The sequence below is a fragment of the Amblyomma maculatum genome, chromosome 4 (genome assembly GCF_055883805.1).
Source record: "Amblyomma maculatum isolate TAMU_Amacu chromosome 4, ASM5588380v1, whole genome shotgun sequence".
Classification (NCBI taxonomy): Eukaryota; Metazoa; Arthropoda; class Arachnida; order Ixodida; family Ixodidae; genus Amblyomma; species Amblyomma maculatum.
The window spans coordinates 160,504,927-160,520,569 of record NC_139347.1 but is presented as its reverse complement, the minus strand read 5'-3'; positions in this window follow the sequence as shown (position 1 = coordinate 160,520,569).

Genomic DNA, 15,643 nt, shown 5'->3' with positions numbered 1-15,643 from the left:
GCTGGCAAAAACAGACAAACAAACAAACGAACAAACACAGCAAATATATATTGTTTTTCTTTTTTTTTGTTGTTGTTGTTATGCGACTCCATTCATACTCACGTTTGGGCAGGGAGCAGCCCGCACTGCTCTCGACGCCTACTCTAGGCCTGGGCAAAAGTGCTCTAATTCTTGTCCTCCCTCTGGAAGCCAATCGCTATTGAGAAATTACTTTTGAGTTCTGGGAGTGCTTTTGTGTACGCCTGCTCACCAAGTGGGATGCGGCGTAAGATCTTCGATCCTATCCAAAAGCTTGGTGAGGCCTCCGCTAACTACCTCCCTACAACTCTCGATATCTCCAATGTGCTTAAGCATTCCGTTATTTTTTAGCGATAGATTTTCTCCCAACCATTCTCGAGCTTCCCCATCTTTTCCAAACCTAGCCAATTGCAAAAGGAAAAAATAATCACGCAAAGCCAAACAAACACGAGCGCCAACTGCGCAACGCTCCCGCCTGCATCGATAACGACAACAATAATGATGCATCGATAACGGCCGCACTGAAAATCCAACTTGTTGCGAATGTGCAAGTGCGGCAGATATTTTATAGTTGATAGACCCCGTTTCATATAAAACTGAATTGGCATAAAATAACTTGTGGGGCCCATTTGTCTACATGTTACAGGCGAATCCACTGCTTGTTGGCCCACAGGAGGTATTTTAAAGTCAGAAAATGCAGGCCTTTCGTAGAGCTTCCCTGTAGTATTTCAATAATTCCCAGCACCAAAATCAGCGAATCACGCTGTATTCAAGGAGGAGGAATGAAAACCAGGAAACGCGTTAGACAAATAGGTTACTGTGTGAGACGTGCGCCTACAGTTCTTAACAAGCGGATGGGAAAGGGGGCGACCGAAGTAAGCTCAAACCTGAGTGAAAGAAAGTGTAGGGCTAAATTAAATTTTTACATTCTATGGCGGCTCATGCTTTGAGAGTAATTCCATTACCTTCCTTGTTTTTATGGGCAAGCGCCTTCACGGAGCTTGGAGATGACGTCAGATGACGTCAGAATTAGTGCGCTCTCGTTTAAACTGGCTCGCTTCATGGCGTATGGTTTGTTGCCGGGTGGAGTTTAACCTGTGCTAAATATCGTTGCGGTGGTGTTAATTGCTGCTATCGGCACACACGAGTTATTTGTGTTGTGAGTGGCCTTCTGTTTCTTTGCTTAGCACCCGGTCATTCCGGAAGAGTAGTCGGTTGTAAAGTATCGCTGAATTTAGGTGTAGGCGTTTGGTATAGGAATGAGCCAGTCTGGCAATAGACGTGAAAAACTCGCACAGCAGGAAATACAGATTTTCCTGAAGCATTGCCAGTGTTGCTCCTCCTGGACCATTTAGAAGGATTGTGTTCAAAAAAACCGCAATTCTTATCATTGAGGCTACACCTTCGTTAATTCAGGCAGCACGCCATGATGAGGAAAAATAGATCCATAACACCATAAAACTTCCGAATATGCTTTATTAGCTAGCGAAAAGCCAGTACAAAAGAACGTCACCACCAAAATAATACCAGAACTTTAAGTAGGCTAACTCAAGTTTAGCAACGTGATTTTGCAAATTACTTTTTGAATCAATAATAATTAAAAACTAGCGGTGCTTTCATTAATTGGAAGCGTTTTACACGCTTTGGTTTGTACTAAGAGTGAGTGAGTGAAAACTTTATTGAATATTTCAAGGGTTTCGCGGTTGTGAAGTCTCCGTCGTCTTCTCTGGAAGAAACGGCTCTAGGGGTCAGCAGTTGATGTCCGGCTCGGATCATGTGAACTTAGCTACTTGCCAACTGAGTGGACACAGACACTAATGAACTTATCGGCTTGTTTGTGGAGCGCAGTAAAGTAATTAGCAGACCCTCGCACCAAATCCCACCAGCGGAAAAAGATTTAATTTTCACCTTTTTATTATTTAACAGCAGCCATAAAACCACCACGCGAGTATCTTCCCACTAACGCCAGCAATAAATAGCAATAATATTCTCCTATGCATTTCTTGGGGCCACCCAGGCCCGACTTCTTTCAAATAGTTAACTATGCTGCCCGAGTAGCAGTCGGGCAGCGCCAGACATATTAGACTCATTGGCGAGATTTGGAAGGGTGAGTCGTGTGCGCAGTTAGTAAGCGGCCACACACTTTCTGCAACCGGAAACGAGAGAGCCGTAAAAATAAACGCGTATTTTTACTGAAAAAAAAAGAAAAGAAACTCGAAGTTAGGTCTTACAATCAGCGCGAAAAATAATTCCGAGCACTCGGACTGTAATTTAAACGAATGCTGTATGCCAGGTAAATGGTAAGGCAAAACAGAAATCAAACGTCGTTAACATAAAGGAAATAAGTGATATCAGAAGCAGCATGGATCTAAGCAATGCCGTTTTTTTCGCAGTTTGGCGGCGTCTGCAAGCAAGTAAATTGAATATAACGCTCTGGTTTCTACAGACATTCATACGTCCTTCTCACTGAATATTCAAATGGGAACCAGCAACGCACGATAATGAGTATACGATATATGGGAAAGCTTCAAGCACTGCTGCAAATGCATGCGTGATTAAGTAGGGAAAGAATACAAAAGACGTACGGCTAGGCCACAGTGTATGGCACCGCTTCAACTGCAGCTTCTGGTCCCTGAGAAAGGGCACAGGGCGTGTCATTTACACCATGCAAAGTAGTTCTAGCTCAGTATACAAACCCTTGAGAAACACGCAAGAAGTCTTTTCCTTAGGAATAAGTCTTGAAGAGCAGAAAAATAAGTAAAAAATAGATAACCGCGTGCGAAAAGTAGTTGAGATTATAAAGAGCGAAAAAGAGAAAACGAGGACAGGACTGACATATGCGCATGCTCACAACTGAAGGTTTTGTTCAGAACTTCTGGCTGGGCGCTTGATAGCCTTAGTTGCCTATGCGCCATAAAACTCAACACAACACACAACACAACCCAAACCTTCTCGCGAACACATGGAGCTCAAAATCGCCCACAAGTAATGTTTTATCACAGGAAAAATTTCATTGCTTTTAATCAACAGGGACAAGTTGTTTGTACATATTTCAACGTTCTTATCAATAAAGCAAATTTCAGTGACTTCGCTCACTAACATATCACAATGCTTGAACCCTAAATGTTTCATCTGTTGAAGCGACATGCACGTGTTGGGACTATTTATATGCTATAAAATAAGCAAATAACAAGAACTTGTGTGTCTGTTGATGAGATAATTGATGACTGGCCAATGATATGTCAATAGTTACTCTTTGTTGCGCGAAAGTAGTATATGGCATCAGTACTCTTGGGGCCACGTGCTCTTATACATTGACCTCTGTTTTAAAGAGAGCCACGAAAATGTTAAAATCTGCCGAAGACAACTTTGAAAATATGTGAAAGGAGATTATTAGCAATGTTTGGGAGACGAGGGAGAGATGAGATGGAGTAACGTAGGGTTAACCTGTGTTACTCTCTGTTTCCAGTTACTGTCCACTAACCTGCATGCCTGTTCACATTCGGTTCCTCGACATCGTCGTCAAATGTTGTCTGCTATCCTTGCGCCGTTCACTTTCACCACTAGTGGGAACCGTGCATAAGGGCTCGTAAAAATTGTCATGCCTTTGCTACCACGCTGATGCCACTCTTCACACATTATACCCCACCATTTTGCTCAAGTTAGCGCAATTAGCCCCTGCTTGCGTTTTAGTCTGCCACTTAAATTGTCCATCTTGTACTAATAAATTTAATTTGGGAAGCAACGCCATAGGTGGTAAACGTAATAGTGTGCATTTTGTGCCGCAAGTCGAACTCAGAAAGATTGCAACCATTTTTAATCGCGTTATCATCGCCTGCCCTGGTTTGTACACCTGAAAGTGTTCTGCATAATAAAATGACGCTGGTGACATCACTTGATTACTTCCTACGCTTTAACTGCTTTGCTAGTTGTAAAGACCCTTTGTCTCCACAAGGTTTCCGACTGAGCGAGTTAATGATCGTTTATTTTAAACCAGCCAAAAGACGAGACACAGAGAATAGAAGCGTACAAGACGAGCCTGGACTAACAACTCAAGATTTATTGAAGGAAAGAAGACAACGAAGAGTCGCACTGAGATGCGCGTGCACAATACCCAAAACAGTGAAATGGCAGAAAGAATTCAAAGTCATGGCCTAACTATCGATTTATCTAACAGAGCGAATTCCTTACAGGCAGGTTAACTGACTGACGCCTGAGCCACACACGTGTCCTTAGCCTTAGCATTGTAAAATGCCTACACTATATTTCGACAGGCTTGTTTTTCATTCCCGTATACAACACCCTTGTTGCTGAAATCCGGCGTCCAAAGAGACTGGTCATCCTTCGATGCGAAAGAAGGTGGTGTCCATACCTTACCTCCACGGCGTTTCGCACCGACTCAAGAAACTTGCGGTAAAGTATGACGTTCGCGTTGTATTCACAGCTAGAAAAAAGGTAGGAGGCTTGTGCGCCAGCGTTAAAAAGAGGCTCGACAATACAGCTGGTGATCGCTTCCGTTGCACAATGTCACATAAGACAAGGCTCACCATCCCTGTAGAAAGGATGTGGTTTATTGCAATCCGCACAATTGTGGTCGATGCTACTACGGGCGGAGGGACAGATGTCTTAATGTGCGCCTGACGGAGCACTCGAACTCTTTAGAAGGAAAGGCGAATTCTAATCTGGCGTTACATGCGCAATCTCGGGAATGTAAATCGGAGGATGGCCCGTCTTTCTGCACGCTAGATTTCAGCACACGGTTGAAGTTTACGGAAATGAAAAACAAATCTGTCGCGAAATAGTTGAGGCATTTTACATTGCTAAGGCTAAGGACACGTGTGTAGCTATAAGGCGTCGGTTAACCTCCATAGTAAGGAATTCGCTCTGTTAGATAAATCGATAGTTCGGCCATGACTGAATTCTTTCTGCCATTTCATTGGTTTGGTATTGCACGCACGCATCTCAGTGCGAGCCTTCGTTGCCTTCTTTCCTTGAATAAATACAGCCTCGTCTTGCTCGCTTCTATTCTCTGTGTCTCGTCTTTTGGCTGGATTAAAATGAACCATTTGTGTTTAGATTACCAGTGAATGGAGAGCTCGGGCTAAAAAAAGTTTGAAAGTAAACCTCAAGTTACTTCTTACTCCACACGCATATCAGATTACACACTGCCGATAAAGGCGAATAATTCATTTGCAGGAAACAACGATTTCGCGTAAAGGGTGAGCTCAAAGCTGCGATTAGAAAAACAAACTAAAAATGAAGGAGTGAGGAGGCGGGGGGAAGGAGGAGTCTGTTCTCAGTTATGCTACTGGCCGGTGCCGGGGTACTCGCTGTTGTATCTTTTTTTATTTTCCTTAGTGAAATGGCTGCCCACTGACCACCTCAGCTCTTTCTCGTCCGTCCATCCGTCCGTTCGTCAGGTTTTTTAAAGGCACCCAGAGTGCCCCCCCCCCCCCTTTTTTTTTTGCAATCAGTGGTCTCTGGTCTCCGACTGTCACAAACCGTAACTAAAAGCATTAGGCACCGTGTCGCAGCAAAATGACCCGAATTGAATTGCTCGGGCTGCGCGAGCGCAGAGCAGCACTGGTTGCGCCATCTAAAGTAGCGGAGAGGAATCAGTGACCTTGATTCACGGCCACCTCGATTAAGACGCGCGCCCGCCGATCGAGGCGGCCGTGCCTGATTTATCCTAACATGTGCGCCAGAGTTGTTTCCACAATATCGCTTCCGAGCCTTGTAAGAAGTTGTCGTATGTAAATGACGGAATAGCAAAATTAGGAGGGCCTGTTGGGTAACACGCTTTCCATCTCCGTTGAAAAACGGACACTGCGGTTTGGATGGAGCCCATGTCTTTGGGCTCAGCCGTTCGGCATATTTAACTAATGATGTTATTACTATAAAATGAGCTCTTCTCTATAGTTTGCAACTAAGACATTGGAAATGTTAGGTACGATAGCACATTTTAGTGATTATTTTTCCCGGCAATGCGTTAACATTTTGTAGAATTACATTTTATGCAGTGCACTGTCGAGAAACCACTCGTTAAGTATGTGTGGTTTGTAGGCTGCGTTAGCTATTACTGCGTTGAGAAATATCTCTTGCGGTCGAGTGAGCCCTTCCGTGTTGTCGAACATCGGCGTTGGTGTTGCTTCATATAACCTAAGCCTGCTGTCGTGTTTTATTTTTGTGCGTACATAGTGCATCATCGCTCTGCCAGTGGAGCCTTTAGTGAGCATTGCTTGGTAGGGATTTAAGTCTATCGGGTTAGGGATAAAGGGAAAGGGGGGGGGGGGGGGGGGGGCGTTGTACCCGTCAGCAAGCCCACCCCGCTTGCGCCGCTGCGTGCCAGTATGTCCCAGTGTCCATATAATTTGAAATTCTTTTCCAACCTCCCGCATTCGCTTCAGCCTCTTTCTGATGTAGTAGTTGATGCCGTCAGCTCTGCAATCGCTGCATATGAGTCGGTTAAAATTCAATATCTATTGTTATTCATGGTCGCTGAGGGCAACAAACTGGATTCCAAGGGAAGGAATGCGTAGCAGGGGGCGGCAGAAAGTTAGGTGGGCTGATGAGATCAAGAAGTTCGCAGGGGTCAAGTGGATGCAGCTAGCACAGAACCGGGTTAAGTGGAAAAATATGGGAGAGGCCTTTGCCCTGCAGTGGGTATAATCAGGCTGATGATGATGATTATTATTTCTTGTGGCTGCAGCTGTCATAATGGTGTTTATGGCTCCCCACATGGCAAGCAACTCGGCGTGTAAAATGTTTCCTCCAGGTAGGTGGCACGTGTGCTGTCCGTTGTTTTGGGGCGCTGGCAAACAAACCCATTCCACACTAACCCTTTCATTTCTAATTGCAGCGTCAGTGTAGATGTCTACTGTGTTCAGCGATCTTGTGAGGACCGTTCTCTGTTCTGAAAGGTGCCTAAAGCCACCACGTTCCGCCTGCTAATAGGTCATTGTGGCCTTACTGCGGTTACCGGCGCCTCCCACGAGGGTGAAGTGTCTGTGCCAAGGGGCCTCAGAGCAGTGTTGATTCTGTTGTCCCATGCAATGATCTGCTTCCCTTGCGTCATGTTTTCTAGTCGGGATCACATTCATATTTTCGCTTCTCTGATATTATCTCGTATGGGCGGCATGCTGACCAACTTATGCAGCTTTTCATTCATCGTGTGCTTAGAAAACCCAGCAATGGCGCGAAGAGTGGCTCTGTGTAGCTTTTCGATGCACGCACTGTCAGGAACGGTCTACAGCGGACTTAAAACATCTCATATGGCAATGCGCATTGTTTTCACGAGGAAGAAACAAATTTATGCATATTCTACACGACGACACCCTAGCAGATCAGATTCTATCAAGCACCGAAATACAGCATTTCATTGCCATCTATGGCAGTGAAGTGGTCTAGTTCGAGTAGTGTGAGAGAGGTCGACTTACAGCGGGAAGATCGGCAGCATGACAAGCGACGTAAAACGCTTGAAGAACCGTGAAGAAGCTACACTCCCATCCCTCCTAACTTCCTGTTACCCAAACCGCCGCCAAGAACCATCCCTTCATTCAAATAAAGAATTCATTCATTCATTCATTCATTCATTCATTCATTCATTCATTCATTCATTAATGTAGTGTATAACACAAAAACATAGAATATTCACAAAGCCATCACTGCGTAACAAAGCACGAATGTGTTTGTGAACCAAAAGAATCATTACAGTTTAAAATGGACAGTACGTGCATCTCGAGCACTTTGTCTCGAGAAATTGGCAAATGGGTGCATGCCTGGGCGGCTGTAATCTCACGGCAACAAGATATGATCACCTTCAACAGTATAGCGAGTATAAGACAGATATTTCAAGGGTTCGAGTGATGAACCACAAGCATGACAGAACACCCTTATGTGAAGATTTTACTGAAGATTTTTTTTTTTTTTTTGAAATCTTAGCTTAAAAAACAAGCTCCATATCTCGACAAGCTTCTGCCAAAGTACGCTATTCCGTAGTAACGAGAAAGAAAACCTCCCTTTCCTAGACTTTTTATGCAACAATCGGGGAGAAATTTACATGCTAAGATGAAAACTTCTGAATGTAATACAGCGAAGTCTAAACATGACTAGATTCTCAAAACAAGTGATAGTTTAGTAGATCGACAAGACAGCGCAACTGATCGATCTTGTTTATAATATGCTGTTGTGGTAGCTGATTAGCCGCCAACCAAGCTGCCTTGATGTTACAAAGCCATCAATCAGTTACAGCAAGGTCACAATCCCTCACTCGCTCTCATATCGACAACACTCCTTGGTGCAGCAGTATCGAATTATCATGTGTTTCGTTTCATCTTATTCGCTTCCTTTTGCGTAATCCAACACCTTGTTTCAGTTAGTGGGGACCTGCCTCTCATCTCATACTGGGCACTAGAGAGGACCAACTTCAGCACCACAGAGGAGAAAAATATTGCAATGAACTGACGATCGGTGTCAGCTTGAAATTTATCTAACCTGTGAGCATTCTCAATTGACAGCGAGAAAAGTTCAAGCTCAGATGGTTTGCTTTAGGACGTTTTTCACAGTTAGCAGCAGTCTCGTTCACTATTTAGCGTTATTTAATTAGCTACCTAAAATGTGAACTATTGATGCCACTGAAGCCAGCTGACATATACTACTGCTGTCTTCAAAAACAGTGCAGCATTTATTCGGAAGCAGTGTATTCATACTGAATTAGATGTTGCTATGGCGCAAAACAACCACAGTGGTCTTTTCTGGGCACCAACTGAACGTTAACTATCAAAAGTTTTTACTCTACACATTTCTGTTCAATTGAGTATGTGAAAAATTCTTATAATCTCATAATTAAACTTAGCAAGCTAGGTTACGTTAAATAACAGCGTATGGTTCGAATATTTTTCCTGCTTTGAACAGGCCTTTGTTCAAAACTAAATGCAGTGCGCATTAAAGAATGCGAGCCGAAAGAGAGGAGGTAGAGATTTAAGACGACTTCATTTTGCATTGGCAATGTCAGCAGAGGCCTTTTGAAAGGTGTACAACACGGAAACAAAGCGAGATAAAGGAAAGTGCACACAGTGCTCGTTAAAGGGATGAATTAGGCATTTCATTGGTGGTGGAACTCCGCGAAATGCTGTTTTCAAAGCAAGATCAGCGGGCTACTTTTCTCTAAATACGTGCTCTGAATACATCTAGGAATCGGAGATAAGTGGTTAGTCTTGTTCAAAAGGCCCACGACATTTTCGGCGCCGACTTGATGTGCTTACTACTTGCAAAATGACAACTCAAAAAGCTGTCTAGGTGCTTTGTTCGTGGTCCGACTAACATGCTGAAGCATTTAACGCACTGTAATAATAACCAAGAGCTATCGAAATAATTCTACATGTCTGCGCCTTTTCTTGCGTACTTATTTTCAAGGAGCCAGAAGTGCAAGCGGGGAGCAAAACAACTCATTTCATATATGTCATTCATTAGGTACTTTAAATTTAAGAATAATACTTTTAGAGTTCTTTATGAATAGCAGCGATGCCTTTCATACGGGGTGGCTGCCTTAAAATTAAGCCTTCGACTGTGGATGCAATATGATTCCTTACAGCACATTTATTTGTTTTTTCCGCCGGTGATTGTTTCTGTATTTGTTGCTTTATCACGCTGCCAATCATAAGTAACACTGTCAATCAAAAGTAAGCGTCGCACTTACGAAGAAGCTGTTCATTACAAATCATTTCAGTCCCATTTTCTCCCACTGATGTTTAAAATTTCCTGAACTATTAGAAAACATATTGGGGCCGAGGAATAAAAGCTCCAGTTTCGTTTGAGTGTACTTCTTACTAACTTGATGCCCATTATACAGGTATAATGTCACAGGCGAAGCACAATAAATAATAGTTGTCGAAAATAGTAGGTGCTAGTATTAGTGGTGAAATTTACAAAACTTACATTTTGCGTACTGCTGCATGAACTCTGTAGATTTCTGAGATAGTTTAGTTACTCCATTGCCTGCACTCATAACCGAAACACACATTTGTAGTCCGCACCGTAACAGCTCTCTATAAGCTGCTCCTGAGCAATTCTGCAGCGTAACTGGTGTGTTAAGAAAATTTTAGAATTTGTTTAATAATTAAAAGTGTATGCTTTACGTTGGGCGAGCCAGCCTTTGAAATCCGTCTGTTCCATCGGTAGAACCCCATACTGCCTATAAGATGTCAGTACATTAATCCCATCTGTACTTACAGTCATATTTCAGATATTAAGGTATAAGTTGTTGGAATCTGCTGATGTGATTTGTCTTGCAAAATCAGTCGACAATTTTTTCCCCATACCAATAATTAATATTAACAGAAAAAAAATTAACAGCATGTCGGTGACCTACCAGATCTGAGTTGAAGTGGAAGATATCCACAACAGTGAGCTGTGGTTTCCTTCATACCAATATTCCCTGAAATTCCTCTTAACCATGTCCAGACATGATTGTAAAAAAACGCTAACTCTCTACAAATATTAAAAAACAAAAATAATACCCAAATTTTGTTAGCAGCACTAAAATTTTCAACATTGTCGTGTCACCAATAGTATAACTTGTCCGATCGGTATGAAAGCTCGATTAGAAGTCTACAAACAGCTTCAGCCAAGAGAAAGAAAACCCCTTTTTTCATCTAACTGACGTCATTTTTATACTTCATGCAAAATTTGTCAGAAACGAGATGCGGGAAATAGTTGCACGCAGGCTGGAAGCTATAAGTTCGAATCTTTTTTTCCTTCCCACAGCTTCCTACAAACGTTGAGACCAGGAAGCATTCAGTACCGAGAAAATGTTGAGGGCATATGATATTTAGGCAACTTCAACGTAACGAATCGCAAACGAACGAAGAAATTCTGCTCATCGTTAAAGGGCTCAGCAAATCATTATATTTTGGGATCGCAGAAATATTAGCCAGCGCATTAAGTTGCCGACTAGCCGTTTAGCACCGCCGTGGTGGCGAAGTTGTTATAGCGCTCGACTTCTGTGCCCAAAGATTCGGGATCGAATCCCGGCCACGGGGGCCGCTTTTCGATGGAGGCGAAAAGCTAGGCGCCCGTGTACCGCGCGATGTCAGTGTACGTTCAAGAACCGCGTGTGGTTTAAATTTCCGGAGTCCTCCACCACGACGTCTCTTACACCCGAGCCGCTTACTCGTTTTGGCACATTAAACCCCAGAAAGCAAAACAAATAGCTGCTTATTTGGAGCTTGGCATTGCTGCCTCGTTATTCCCTATCTCAAGTTCAATTTTAAATATCCCTTATTCTTATCAATGGGCTTGTATCATGGAAGAAACATGCTAACATTAATGCATTCGTATCTTTGCTTGACAACACTGCCAACGTGCATGTGACATTTACTTTTATATATATAAGGCGGCAGTTAGGTTCAGAACGTAACTGCAACAGTCAGTACACTAAAAATTTATATCAGTGCCTTCTTGCACACTTTATTTGCTTGACGTCAAGTGACTGTAATCGGCAAGACCGGAAACGCGACGCAGGAGCCGCTGCGCAGCCATTCTGCGCAGCGTATGATGGCTGCTATACGAAAGTCTTTCAAAAGTCACAGACTCAGAATTACAGAATGATTTCTATCTACATATCGTGAAGTACATATGTGGACCTAAACGGTGTTTCTTTTTAGCTCATAGAACTGGCGAACGATCAACCGGTTTATGACTTGCCTATCTTTAAATAGTTGGGAAAGTGATTTTCTGCAAATTGCATAAATATTAAAACCTGAAAATTGTAATTTCAGCAGGATAATAGCCTGGCCCAAAGAATTTCAGCTTTGCACACAAGAAATTTGCCGTTTACTCACCCAATTAAACGCAAACAACCTACCGGAAGTTGGAAGTGCAATCATGCAGTTAAGCTTTATAAGGTACACCCTTTAACTTTAGTACCCTTAGAAGCTGACACTACCCTCCTCCTTATCTTGGGATAGTGCTATATTTTATCCCAGAAACGTTTTATAAAATCGCGATCAAAACAAGGCATGTGCACTTATCTGTTCAGTTGATTGCACAGACTGAAGACCAAGAGCGCTTTATTTGCACTTACCAGTTAAACAGAATCCTCCCTGGCCCTCTTTCGGTGTACGATATCAAAGCGGGATAAGAAACAGACCTTCAGTTATCGTCCGAGAAGATGTATCAATACTTTATCAGTTCTGTGAGCGGCTCAAGGTAAAGGGGCTTTGGGATATATGGGAAATAAAACTGCACAGCTTGACACTCATGGCATGCAAAGAGGCAGCGGACCTATCTAGTCCAAGATGCAGGGATATTCTGTTTTAATTTGAGGAAACAGTGCGATAATATAAAACAGTATTATGCATACATAAGTAAAATATTTTCTAAGAGTCCGTGCGTGAAGAAAATTCGCTTTTAAAGTTTTCTACTGCTCGCAGAGAGTATAGTTAAAATTGTCTTATAAAACTAGCAATCTCCGTTTCTGAAAAGATTTGTGCGACAACTCTGGACTGCTGCAATATAATTTTATGAATTCATTCATATGAGTTTTCTCAGGTTCTAGTATGTAGCAATGGCCTGCTTCCAAAATCTGTCCTGCATCCACAACGAACAAATAAGAATTTGTATTCTAAACATTGTGCGCCTTTTAAAGTGATTATAAGGCAAGTAGGGAATATTTTAAGGTACTTTAAAGACATATTAGTATAAATGATTTAAGTTTCTCACGGTCACTAAATTTTGATTCTTAACTCCGTACACCAGTCACAAAAACGTCAGATTGCAATATAATACCTATATTGCGCGTTTTCAAAGTTAACGCAAGCAAACTAGAAGCGTAACAATCAAAGGCTTTTGGATGTATACTGATTGTCATTGTGATTTTACAAAATATGAAAAAAATTAAGTTTAAGTAAGGTTTTCCAGAAAAAGGTCCAAATTTTTTTGGTATGTGAGCGTTCATGCGCAGGGAACCAAGCATCATTAGATCATTATTAGATCATCATTAGATCAAGCATTAGATCATGTGCATGATTAAAAGGCCTAAACACTCCTAACATCTACGTGTGATTGGATGCAGGTAAAGGTGGCACGCTGAAAGTAGTAGTTTTATCGTTCTTTGAAAACAATTGGTATAAAAAGCCTATACATGGCGCGTAGAAAACTGCTCAAAAACATTGATTGACTGATATATTGATTGATTAACTCATAGATTGATAGGTAAATTGATTGATTGATTGATTGATTGGCTGATTGATTGAAACACGTGTTTGTTAAAAGCCCTGAGTAACTGCACACTTCTACTTCTGGCATCTACGTGGGAATCTAGCCCCACCACAGTCACGGCGGTAGAGGCGGGTGCTGATTCGTTTGTCTTCGACGAATAGACATGACGAATAAAGAAGAGCGAAGCCAGAATAAAGCTGGAAGTACCTACAGTCAGGTACAACTTCGGAACGCAGCGGCAAATACACCTAAAACAAGGGAATTCAACCAAAGACTTTGGACATATTTTCAGTAGGCTGTGATGAAAAAAATACTCAGAATTTTGGTTAAAATTTTAACATCATGTGAAATTTATGTTGCACAAGTCATTGAAATTGGTGTCGCTCTTCCGTCCCCTAACTCTGTATAGTTGGCTGAAATTAGGCGTACGTATACACCAATTAATTCTCCACTTTGTTGGCTACCGGCGCGATTGCGGTGCCATAATGAAATCACCGTTGCCTCAGGCGCCGACGTTCGCACCAGAGGCAATTTCGCTCCAACTGCTGAGGTAAAGTTCAAAAATCAAGATCAAAGAACATGATCCAGTTCAAAGGGCAATGATCGGATTCTTACTGACCGTTTTCATGGCTGTCATGTGTAGGCAAAGCGTCGGGGCTATGCATGGATGTTATAGCATCGCCGTGAAGCTGTTTCACACGTAAGCAAGACAATATTTAGCTATGTGTTGCAGTCTGTCTTCGCGCTGATGCCACTTGACAGCCGTACCTGCATTTAACTACGGTGTCACCCTAGACGATTAACCGCTTAATTAGGATCTTTGACTGAGCTAGTCGGTTCATAGTTTTCAAAAAAATAACACACCGCAATTAGAAACCGGACACAAGAATAAGAAAACACACAAGACAGCACGGGCGCTGTCGCGTCTTGTGTGTTGTCTTATTCTTGTGTCCGGTTTCTTCGCGCTGTGTTAATTTTTCGAAAACGATTAACCTCGACGCCATAAAAAGCCGATGACGTCATTGGCTGGAAGGCATCTTTGAGGGGCATCCGCCACTACGTCTTTCAGCTGTATGAGACAGCAGCAGAAGGCAGCAAGTCGATGATTGCATTTCCGTGCTACTTGAAGAAGTTATTAGCTGTAATGCCATTAAGAATTCGCCTCAATAAACTTGAAAAAAATTGTTCATGATGAGGAAGGGAAATAGATTTTACTCTCAGCACATTGCGAATGCTACGGATGCACGCTAGCAAAGATAAGCAAAATACTTCTTATAAAATAAACGGCAAACGTGTGGTAATACTTGTTTATTATGTGATTCGTATACCTTTAGTTGTATTCATGAACATTAGTTGCCATGGCATTACACTGCTGCTTAGTATTGAAATGGTTAATTTTCTCCCATTTTGCTTTAGATACGTTTAGTTTTCTATTAAGAATCCCTGACGCCAGGAAGACAAATCCGCGAACCTCCAACGCTACACACTTCTCAGTTGTGAGAACAGTGCATTTATGAGCACGACTTTCGAAGCTGTTTAACATCCGAAAGGTAAATGAAGAAAGAAAAAGTGACGCCATTTAAAACACTAAAGCAAGCATGTGGAGCATTTTTCCTCCTCTGCATTAAGTACATTGATCTGTCTGATTCGAGCTCTTGCGCATCTGCATGTACCTGTTTATATAGCGAGCTTCCAATGCGAGAGCAACAGATTGTCTGCCTGCGTTTTGGTATGTATTTTCTTATTTCTGTATGCTTATATGTATAGAGGATTTCGGGCATGTGATGACATTTTTCTTTTCTATATATACTTCTGTTCCGCGCCTTTTACTTTTCCTGGCTATCATTCCATTTACGTCCGCGCTGCTCCTAAGTGTATCCGGCGATTACTTTCTTCCGTCGTCTTAAAGAGGCAACCGGTGCAGCCAATAAAGCGATGTGATAGGCACAACATGCTTATATCGACAGTGCTTTTTGTTGCCAGTTTCAGCGTAGCTGCAGTGCTGCATAAGTGGTCAAGTACGAACCATCTTCGCGCTTGCAACCTTACCGCTCGAGGCGCTAAGAACTATTACAAGCAAGCACTACAGTGAACGAAATATCGCGCTGTCGAGGGGCAGGCTAACGCTCTCTGCGCACAAACAGTTAAACGAGTTTCAATATATTTCCCGCTGTAATGCTCAGATTCAAACCATTCCCCTTTAAGGACAGCGCGAGAAAAACCTGAAAAACTATATGCGAAAATTCTCATTTGTATTCAAGGCGTCATGTCAGTTCCAGCCAGAGATGAGCATGCTTCTCTCTACAGACTTCTTTTCTTTTCGCTCACAGCAAGGCGCCATCCTTCTTGCTGTTCTCGCCCAGCGCTGGCAAGAAAACGTTTGTGCCTTTTCACTGCACAACTCGGA